Genomic DNA, 10,794 nt, shown 5'->3' with positions numbered 1-10,794 from the left:
AGCCTCGGAATCGTGATGCTTCACGGGACATATAGAAGTCAGAGCCATGAGCTTCGAGGAATTGAGCGGAAATCCAAGCATTCCAGTTCGGAGGAGGAAATAACAGAGGCATTCGGCGGAGCTGGAGGAAAAAGCAATGGAAATGTCATCGCAGCACTGAGGGGGACGAGATTCGGTGAGGTTGTTGGGGGAGACCGAGATGTAGGGGAGGCATGTCGTGAAGGTTACGAGAAAAGGGGAGACGATTTCACGAAGAAGCGACAATGGAGACGGCGGAGGAACGGGAGGAGGATTTGACAGAGTGGATGCCCGATTAGCCAACTTGTGGCTAAGGGCTTTTGTGACTCTATGTGTAAACAATCTTTGATTAATATAATTTACACTTTTATATTGGCATTTACTTTATCTTTTATCATATTATTATGTTGTGACGTACTATACGATGTTTAGATAAAGACCTTGAATATACTAGAGTGCATGTAAGATGTGATAGTATACTTGGATGACTATCATGAAACGCATCTTATAAGTACTGTATATTCTAAACAGTTCCTAGTCAATTGAGCCGTCCACAAATAAGGATAAAGATCGCTCGAGATTGAGACTAGCATTTGCGATGCTGAGTACCACATTTCATTGGTATGGAACATAGAGATGTTCGAAGCATGCAAATGGATATTCATATTGTAGTGACCTGTAACGCCCCGATTTTATCTTAATCGACTTTATTTGAGATAATCGGAGATTTCAGAGTTCAAGAGCCGACTTGATTTTGATCAGGGTCCTTTTTGCAAATTTCCGATTTTTCAGGGATTAAAATGCAAATTTGGAATTTGTTAGATATTTATAAGCTTGTTGACTATTCTTTCTCCTTCCTCTTCACCCTCTCCACCGATTCCTCCATTGAAGACGATTCCCAAACTCCCAAGCTTTCCAGATTTCCTCCCGAGCTCGATCCGTCCGTTGGAAATTATTTTTGAAGGAAGATTAGCGATCACGGCTGCGAGAGCTTTGTTCTATCGTAAGTTTTTCTACGATCAGGTTTATTCTATTTTTCGGATGTTGTTAGAATCGTTCGAGATTCTAGTATGTTGTTCTTGACAGAGTTCTGATCGTTTATTATCTGTCGGTTTTGAAATAGAGCGACGTTCGAAATTGTTATGAATTTTTGAAGGGATTTTCGAAAGTTGAGTTTTGTGATTTGTTAGAATTGGATTGTTATGGTGGATTGTTGGTTGAATGGAGTCTATTGGATTGATATTATGCTGTCTGCGTTTCCGGTTTTATCAGATTATAGCTGTTATGCCACCGGTTTGAATTTTGGGCTATAGTTTGGTTTGAATTGAATCGAACCGTTTTCAGTCGAGTTGGATTGTCGATATTGATTTCGAGACTTTATTACTTCTTTTACAGATTCGTTTGCAGTCCGTTGAGTTTCGAGATTTCAAGAGTTGTATCGCTTTGAAGATTGTAGCCGGTATAGTATCGACTTGCTTATTATCGTTGAATGTTAGAATGAATCTTGAATTAAGGAATCGTTGTTGTTTCCAGGTTTTGGAGCATCGACGTTGTTGAAAGAGGTATAAGATGACTTAGACTGGAATGGAACGTGTGACTCGAATCCGACTTGATTCGAGTGTTCCGAAAAAATCACATACTTGCATGTTATTTGATTATTTGAGTTATTTGAGTTATGTTTTGCATTGCATTCATATTGAGCTAAGAATCCTTGATTTGAGCAGCGGGCAGGACGGCCCTTTTATGATAGACGTTTTGGAGATTATATTGTGAGTGGCCTGGGTGTAGCCGTTTCACCTAGTGCTAGCATACTCCTTATAGTCGCACCAAATTCTAGAGGATGGAGATACGTAGCACCACCTCGATCGGGAGAGTCGGTGAGTTGTTTACGTGATCTCGTCCTCGGGATCCCAAAAGCAAAAGCAGCAACTCTTTTGATTATCCGACTTGATAATCCCATATTTAAAGACATGAATTGCATTTATGCATCTGAATTGAGTTTATATATGCTTTTGGAATTGCATGGTTGTTAATTGAATATCTGGAAGTTGATGCATTTCATTTGAGATGTTTTTATGATATGTATGTTTGTCTCTTTTACTGGGAATTATATTCTCACCGGATTATCCAGCTGTTGTCTTTGTTTGTATGTGTACTTGGCAACAGGTGGGGCAGGACCAAGTCAGGGATCGCATGGCTGTGTGGAAGAGTTGATAGAGTGAGGCCTTGTTGTTGTAGAAATCGAATTGTAATCGAAAGTAGATTTTATTCGAATTCGTTTTGTATCGGTTATGGAACTTAGATTGATGCATGTTCTATTAGTTTGAGATTGTATAACTCTAGAACTACCTTTGTATGTTGATTACATGCTGTTGGATTCGGATTTGAGCATGTTAGATTGAGTTGGATTGAGTTTGTAAGGAAAGGCATACCCTGTTCTGTATTTTTTCTGGGCAGGGGGGGTGCGCTCGATCCTATGAAATGCTGGGATCGAGCGCAACCCCTGAAAATATTGATGCAGAGACTTGCAGAAAATGGTGCGCCCGATCCTGGATTTTTGCCGGATCAAGCACGACACATGAATCTTTCTCGGCAGTTAGTTCAGGATTATGGTGCGTGCGATCCTGGATTTTTGCCGGATCGAGCGCAGCACTATTCATCAGAAGAAAAAAATTTTTTTTTTTGTTATTTATTTAATATCTTATCTTTTGGCCTTTGATTGATTATCGATAGGACTAACTCTTTATTAGATGATTAGAATCGGGGTCTCACATTAAGTGGTATCAAAGCGATAAGATTTTTGGACTGAATTTGAAGTGAGCGGGGTAGATCGAGTCCGCATGAATTGATTCTCGCATGTGATTGAGTTATTTAAATTGATTTATTTAAATACCATGCGAGCATGCTTTATTGTTGAGAATTATTTGAGTTACATGATTTTGTGATTTGAATTATAAAGCATGAATTATTTGAGATATGAACTCTATTTCACCTGTATCCGAAATTCTGAGAGGTTGCAAGGGCACAGTATTGCAGCGATTGAGATATCTTGTGTCCTAACCTTTGATTATCAGATGGGTCCTCGACGAGTTATTAATAGGAATCCACCGCCAATTATTCCTACAACTGAGCAAGCTAGTACTGAAACGGTTGAGATGGATGCTACAGCGACGCCTATGGAAACCTTGCTGAAGAGGTTTCAGTCGTTCAATCCGCCGTTGTTGTTGGGTATAGAAAATCCAGTTGATTGTGAGAGTTGGTTGGACGACGTAGATCAGTTGTTCGATTCCCTTGACTATTCTGATGACCGCAAAACCAGGTTGGTCATTCATCAGCTACGTGGTGTGGCTAAGAACTGGTGGATCACGACGAAGAGATCCATTGAGAACCGAGGTACAGCTATTAACTGGAATCTGTTTAAGTCTGAATTCTATAAGAGGTTTTTCCCAGTGTCGTACCGAAAGGACAAGGGAGCAGAGTTTGCCAATTTGAAGCAGGGGAATTTGAATATTGAGGAGTACGTAGCCAAGTTTGATAGTCTGTTGCGTTTTGCACCACTTATTTCCGGTGATGAGGAAGCTAAAGCCGACCATTTCATTAATGGCTTGAACCCTGACATCTTCACGCTGGTAAACACTGCTAGGCCATATAATTTTGCGGATGCCATGAATCACGCAAAAGGAGCTGAAGCAGGTTTGTGGAGACAAAGAGGAGGTCAGTTTGTGCCGCAGCAACAGCAAGGACAGTTTCAGGCACAACCTTACCAATATCAGAACCAACCATCGTATTACCAGAACCAGCCTTTTCAATTTCAGAATCAACCACCGAGTTCTGAAGGTGGTAGCAGTGGAGGTAATAAGAGGGATTACTATCATCCGAAAGGAAAGCAGTTTAAGAAGCACAGAACCAGTTCTTCGAGCTCTAGTGGTTCGAGGCAGTATGGATCGGGACAGAGTTCGGGACAGTCAGGCATGTCTTGTGCCAACTGCGGAGGTCGTCACTCCAGTGATCAGTGTAGAGGTATTTTTGGAAGCTTTCATATTTGTAACCAGGCGGGGCATTTTGCAAGAACGTGTCCTCAGCGTGTTCCTCAGCAAGCTCAGAGTGGAATTTTCCCGAGACAGACAGCTCAGCCTCAGCAGCAAGCACCTACTGTCCACTCTTTCCAACCTCAGCAGCAGAATATTCAGGAAGGTAATCAGTATGGAAGCCAGCCTCCCAGACAACAGGCACGAGTTTTTGCTCTGTCTGAGGATCCGTAGACTCAGGCTGCACCCGATAATGACAGATCAGGTAACATTCGATATTGAGTTTCCTATTCTTATTGGACTGTTAGATACTGGCGAATCTCTTGCCTTCTTATTGAAGAATCTGTATATGTTTAACGTGCCTCTTTTAAATTGTTGAATCGTTCGAATTGATGAATACTCCAGTAGTGTTGTTAACTTATGTTAACCGGATCTTTTAGAAGAATTAGTTGAGACTAGGAATTCTTATCGTTGATTTTTTATCTTTTTGGAAATTGTACTGATCTTTCAGAGCTTTTGAGAATCGTATAGCACATGTTTGTGCCGAGCAGTTGTATATTTTTCTTCGATGTCTGAATTCTTTTGGATCGAATGGTCTTCTTTGATTGTATGATTTGATGATGGAATTTATGCCGATCAGCGATCTTTTCTTATCGAGATTTTGGGGATGTATTCTTATTAAGTGGAATTGCGCTATAGTCTAGACGTCGAGACAGTTGAAGACGCTCGAGACTCAATGTCTGAATCTGGACTTTGAATTCGCAGCGATCTTATTGATTAGAAGATCTGTTTTCTATTGTATTATGAGGAAATTCGCGTGATCTGTTCTAATCTTAAGAGTTGGAGTAATTATTTTAGCAGACGGAACTGATTTGAAAGCAGAGAAAAGGATTAGATTGTATGAGATTTCTTACTGCGAATTTTTATCTGAGGAATTGTATGCAGCAACCGATGTTTTGAGTTGTTCTTATTTTATCTACTATCTGATTTGATTGACCGATTGTTGGAATCTGCTACTGTATTCCGTACAGAATGACTTTCATTCAAGATTAAAGGATTGAGATCTTGTCAGAGGTCGTCAGATGTCATGTTTTGCCGAAGTCTGTCAGTTTAGACAGAGATCCTTGATGCACTCATGCTTTTGGCAAGGACTTCGATGAAATTTTGTTGTCTGATTTTAACTTTTTCAGTTCGATATCCTCAGAACGACGGACAGCCAGATTAGACGAGTTGAACTTTTGACGTTATGCCATGAGTTGTAGTGCTCGACTTAGCACTAGTTGGCAGAACTCCGGATTCTTGTGGAGACTTCGTACAACGACAGCTTTTTGGTGAATTCTTGAATGCACTTTTCAAGAGTTGTAAGAGAAGAGAAGAAGATCCCCGTTGTTTGGAAGTGATTTTCTGTGTCACCTGTTTTGGAACCAGAGATGAAACAAATTGTGACTAAGCAGAGGAAGATTATTCTCACGAGAATGAGTCGACTTTGGATTGACGTACTTGAAGGAGTAAGTTGAGAGACACAGTTCGTGTTGGAATCGTGTTGATTTCGAGGACGAAATCTTTTCTTAGAGAGGGAGAATTGTAACGCCCTGATTTTATCTTAATCGACTTTATTTGAGATAATCGGAGATTCCAGAGTTCAAGAGCTGACTTTATTTTGATGAGGGACCATTTTGCAAATTTCGGATTTTTCAGGGATTAAAATGCAAATTTGGGATTTGTTAGATATTTATAAGCTTGCTGACTATTCTTTCTCCTTCCTCTTCACCCTCTCCATGTTGGAGAACGCGGCGATCAGATCAATCAGAATTGATACCCGGTGCAGCGGAAGTTTAAAAATTTTATATGGAACGATTCCATAATGGGTATCAAAACTTTACGATTAAATTGTGTGTGTAAAAATTAAATAACAATTATAAATTTTTACCTCCAATCTCGAATAGAGATTATGGACACCAACAGATTACTCTGCTCTTGTTGTATATCCCTGGAACTGATGGACGAACTGTTCTTCAATCAGGTCCACGAAAAGAGATTTAATCCCTCTGATAGATTGCACTAGAAAATCTATCAGAAGTTTCTACGAAGAGAATTAACGAATTTGATCCGTTAAACCAGACTGTAATTCAAAATTCACAGGCTGGATTTTTCCTGAGCAGAGGGGAGGGGGGTGGCCACTGTTAGAGAGAAAAATAGGGTTTTTTCGAAAATTGTGACCTGTTGTGTCTAATTTCTGTACTGCAATAACTTATTTATAATGTAGGCCGCTAACAGCTTAGGGCCCATTAGTCATAAGTTCAAGCCCGACAAGCAAAGCCCGCATGTTCAGAAATTAATATAAAATTCATCATGACTCCGATTGATAAACCGATTTCACCAATGTGAACAGAAACAATTTCTGAACCTTTTAAAGTCAAGATAAATTTTTCTGAATCCGAATTCAGTGATTTCCAAAAATGTCCATCCCTATGTCATTTTAGGAAATCTTACTCCTCTACTCTTAAATAAGAAGTCCAACTTCTTTGTTCATTAAATTTAACTCTTTAAATTTAACTATCTCAACGGGGATTAAAAATCCATTACTCTGTGTGACCCTCAATGGTTCAGGGATACAGCTAGCCGTGGGCTCACAACTCCTTGTGACTCGGAACAACAATTTCCGACTTGCCCATCGAATCATGGTAAGAGCGCCTAGCAACATCGCACCATGATTCCCTAGGTATCACTGATAGTGCCTGCAAGAACCAATAGATTTTGGTTAGCGTATAGTACGGTCCCTTCATCCATATATCCCGATCGAATCAACAACCATTGGTAAATCGAGAGTCGTTCGAGATTCGATAACTATGCAATACATCTTGAAGATCAAATAGTGACATCGCATGTGCTACTAAGAAACCATTTCTTAAAACACATCATGTACTCTGGCCAGAGATTCGTCACACTAATATCTCCTCAGATCGCATAGGATATCCACACTCGCAAGTATGTGGTGAATCCTTGACAACAAAGCATCGACTCCTATATGTGTTGTAACTGTACCCAATCCCGACACCTGATGACCCCAATAGAGTCGGTAAACAAGTCAAAGCACAGTACTAGCATATAGAGTCTCAATGATGTTTCAAGTAGTAAGGACTAATGGTGTACAACCAAAACCGCGGACTTTATCCACTCGATAAGTGATAACCACTTGGAAAGTCCGGATAGGGTAGTTCGATCATTCATCGTATGAATATCCATTTGCATGCTTCGAACATCTCTATGTTCCTTACCAATGAAACGTGGTACTCCGCATCGCAAATGCTAGTCTCAAACTCGAGCGATCCTTATCCTTATTATCGGACGGCTCAATCAACTAGGAACAGTTTAGAATATACAGTGACTATAAGATGTGTTTCATGATAGACATCCCCATGTTCTACCACATCTTATATACACTATAGTATATTCAAGGTCTTTATCAAAACAACAATAGTATATCACAATATAACAATATGAAGAAAGATAAAGTCATTGCCATCAATAAAAGTGTAAATTATATTAAACAAAAGATTGTTTATACAAAGAGTCATCAAAGCCCTTAGCCACAAGTTGGCTCACCGGGCACCCACTCTTTCAATCTCCCACTTTCCCTAAAGCCAACTAGTTATACTACGTAGACCCATTGTTTCGCGATGTTTGTCAAATAATGGTCCTAGCAAGGGCTTAGTAAGTGGATCAGCGATATTGTCTGCAGAGGCCACTCTTTCGACAGTGATGTCTCCTCTTTCCACAATCTCCCGGATGATGTGGTATTTCCTCAGTACGTGTTTGGATCTTTGATGAGACCTTGGTTCCTTTGCCTGAGCAACGGCACCCGTGTTGTCACAGTACACCGGGACTGGACCAACAACTTCCGGAATAACGCCCAACTCTTGGACGAAATTCCTCATCCAAACGGCCTCTTTAGCAGCAGCAGATGCTGCAATGTATTCTGCCTCAGTGGTGGAATCCGCTGTGGTGTCCTGCTTGGAACTCTTCCAAGAGACAGCACCATCATTGAGCATGAACACAAATCCAGAGGTTGACTTTGAGTCATCCACGTCACTTTGGAAGCTAGAGTCCGTATAGCCTTCCAATTTTAGTTCTATTCCTCCATATACCATGAACATATTCTTAGTCCTTCGTAAGTACTTAAGAATGTCCTTCACGGCTTTCCAATGCATTTGACCGGGATTAGCTTGATATCTGCTCGTGACACTCAGAGCAAATTCTACATCCGGTCTGGTAGATATCATCCCATACATGATACTACCTATGGCTGACGCATATGGTACATGTGTCATTTTTTCTATCTCTTCATCAGTCTTGGGACACATAGACTTGGATAGAGAAACTCCATGACACATGGGTAGATGTCCTCTCTTGGACCCATCCATTGAAAACCGTTTCAATATGGTGTCGATGTAGGTTGATTGAGTGAGTCCTATCATTCTCTTAGATCTATCTCTATAGATCTGTATCCCTAGAATATAGGATGCCTCACCCAAATCCTTCATCGAGAATCTACCTGATAACCATATCTTTGTTGACTGCAACATCCCTACGTCATTCCCAATGAGTAGGATGTCATCAACATAAAGTACTAAGAATGTCACAGCATCCTTAACTACTTTCTTGTACACGCATGGTTTCTCCGGGTTCTTGATGAAACCAAAATCCTTTATTGTTTCATCAAATTTCTGGTTCCAACTTCTTGATGCTTGTTTTAGACCATAGATTGATCTCTGAAGCTTGCATACCTTATGCTCGCTTCCTATGGATGTGTATCCCTCAGGCTGCGTCATATAGATTTCTTCCTTAATGTCTCCATTAATAAAAGCAGTCTTCACATCCATTTGCCATATCTCATAGTCATACCAAGCAGCTATGGCAATAAGGATTCTTATGGACTTGAACATTGCAACTGGTGAAAAGGTTTCATCATAGTCAACTCCTTGTCTTTGAGTATAACCTTTTGCTACCAATCGCGCCTTGTAGGTCAATACCTTACCATCAGGCCCAAGCTTTCTCTTGTAGATCCTTTTACACCCTATTGGAACAATTCCATCGGGAGGATCTACTAAAGACCAAACTTGGTTTGTATGCATCGAATCTATTTCCGACTGCATAGCTTCAAGCCATAAATTTGAATCCGCATCAGAAATTGCTTCCTTGAAGTTTCTTGGATCACATCCAACATCGGGTTCATCTTGATCCCCTTCAAGAAGAAGACCATATCGAATAGGAGGTCTAGAAGTCCTCTCGGATCTTCTAAGTATAGGCGTGTCCATCAATGGTTCCTGAGGTGTAGGATCATTATTTTGTATTTCGGGTTCTTCTCGAATTTCTTCGAGTTCCATCATCTCGCCTTTCTTATCCAATAAGAACTCCTTCTCCAAGAAGGTGGCATTCCTTGAAACAAACACCTTTGTTTCAGCAGGATGATAGAAATAATATCCGATTGAATTCTTCGGATACCCTACAAAATAACATAAGGTGGATCGACTATCCAACTTATCTCCCACTGTCTGCTTCACGTAAGCAGGACATCCCCAAATCCTCAAGTACGAATACTTAGGAGCTTTGCCATTCCATAACTCGTATGGTGTTTTGTCCACTGCTTTAGTGTGGACGTTGTTCAACAACAATACCGCCGTTTCAAGCGCATAGCCCCAAAACGAAGGTGGAAGCTCAGTGAAGCTCATCATGGATCGAACCATGTCCAACAAAGTTCGATTACGACGCTCTGATACACCATTCAGCTGAGGTGTCATAGGAGGAGTCCACTGAGAGAGAATCCCATTCTCTTTCAGATAGTCCAAAAACTTGGTACTTAAGTATTCTCCACCTCGATCCGATCAAAGTGCTTTAATACTTTTACCTAGCTTGTTTTTTACTTCAGCCTTGAATTCTTTGAACTTTTCAAATGCTTCAGACTTATATTTCATTAAATATAAATACCCATACCTAGAATAATCATCAGTAAAGGTAATGAAGTAGGTGTGACCAAATTTAGTACCAATTCTAAATGGACCACAAACATCTGTATGGATCAAATCCAACAGATTTTGACTACGCTCAGGTTTCCCCTTAAAAGGAGATTTAGTCATTTTTCCTTTCAGGCAGGACTCACAAGTAGGTAGAGAGTTAATATCAGACATATCAAACATGCCCTCTCCTACTAGCTTGTTCATCCTCCTTGAGGAAATATGACCTAGCCTAGCATGCCAAATGTTTGCCGGGTTTTGACTATCGATTTTCCTTTTGTTTGTTGTTGCCGGTTTATCAACATAATTTATTGGAACGTCTTTTAATTTTAAGTTATATAGATCATTTTCAAGTTGTCCATTTCCAATCAAACATTCATTCTTGTAAATATTGCAAATCCCATTCACAAAATTGCAAGAATAACCATCTCTATCAAGCATAGAAACAGAAATAATGTTTTTAATCAAATCTGGAACAAATAAAACATCTCTCAAAAGTAACCTAAAATCGTTCTGCATAATTAAATAAACGTCTCCCACAGCTTTGGCTTCAACTCTAGAACCATTTCCGAGCCTCAGCTGGGTCTCACCCATTCTAAGCTTGCGACTTCTTGTCATCATTTGCAACTCATTGCAAATATGAGATCTACATCTGGTATCCAATACCCAAGAAGTAGTATTAAGAGAAACTTTTATTTCAATGTAAAACATACCCTTTGCAGTTCGCAACTACT

The sequence above is a fragment of the Henckelia pumila genome, chromosome 4 (assembly GCF_033568475.1).
Source record: "Henckelia pumila isolate YLH828 chromosome 4, ASM3356847v2, whole genome shotgun sequence".
NCBI lineage: Eukaryota > Viridiplantae > Streptophyta > Magnoliopsida > Lamiales > Gesneriaceae > Henckelia > Henckelia pumila.
This window is presented reverse-complemented; position numbering follows the sequence as displayed.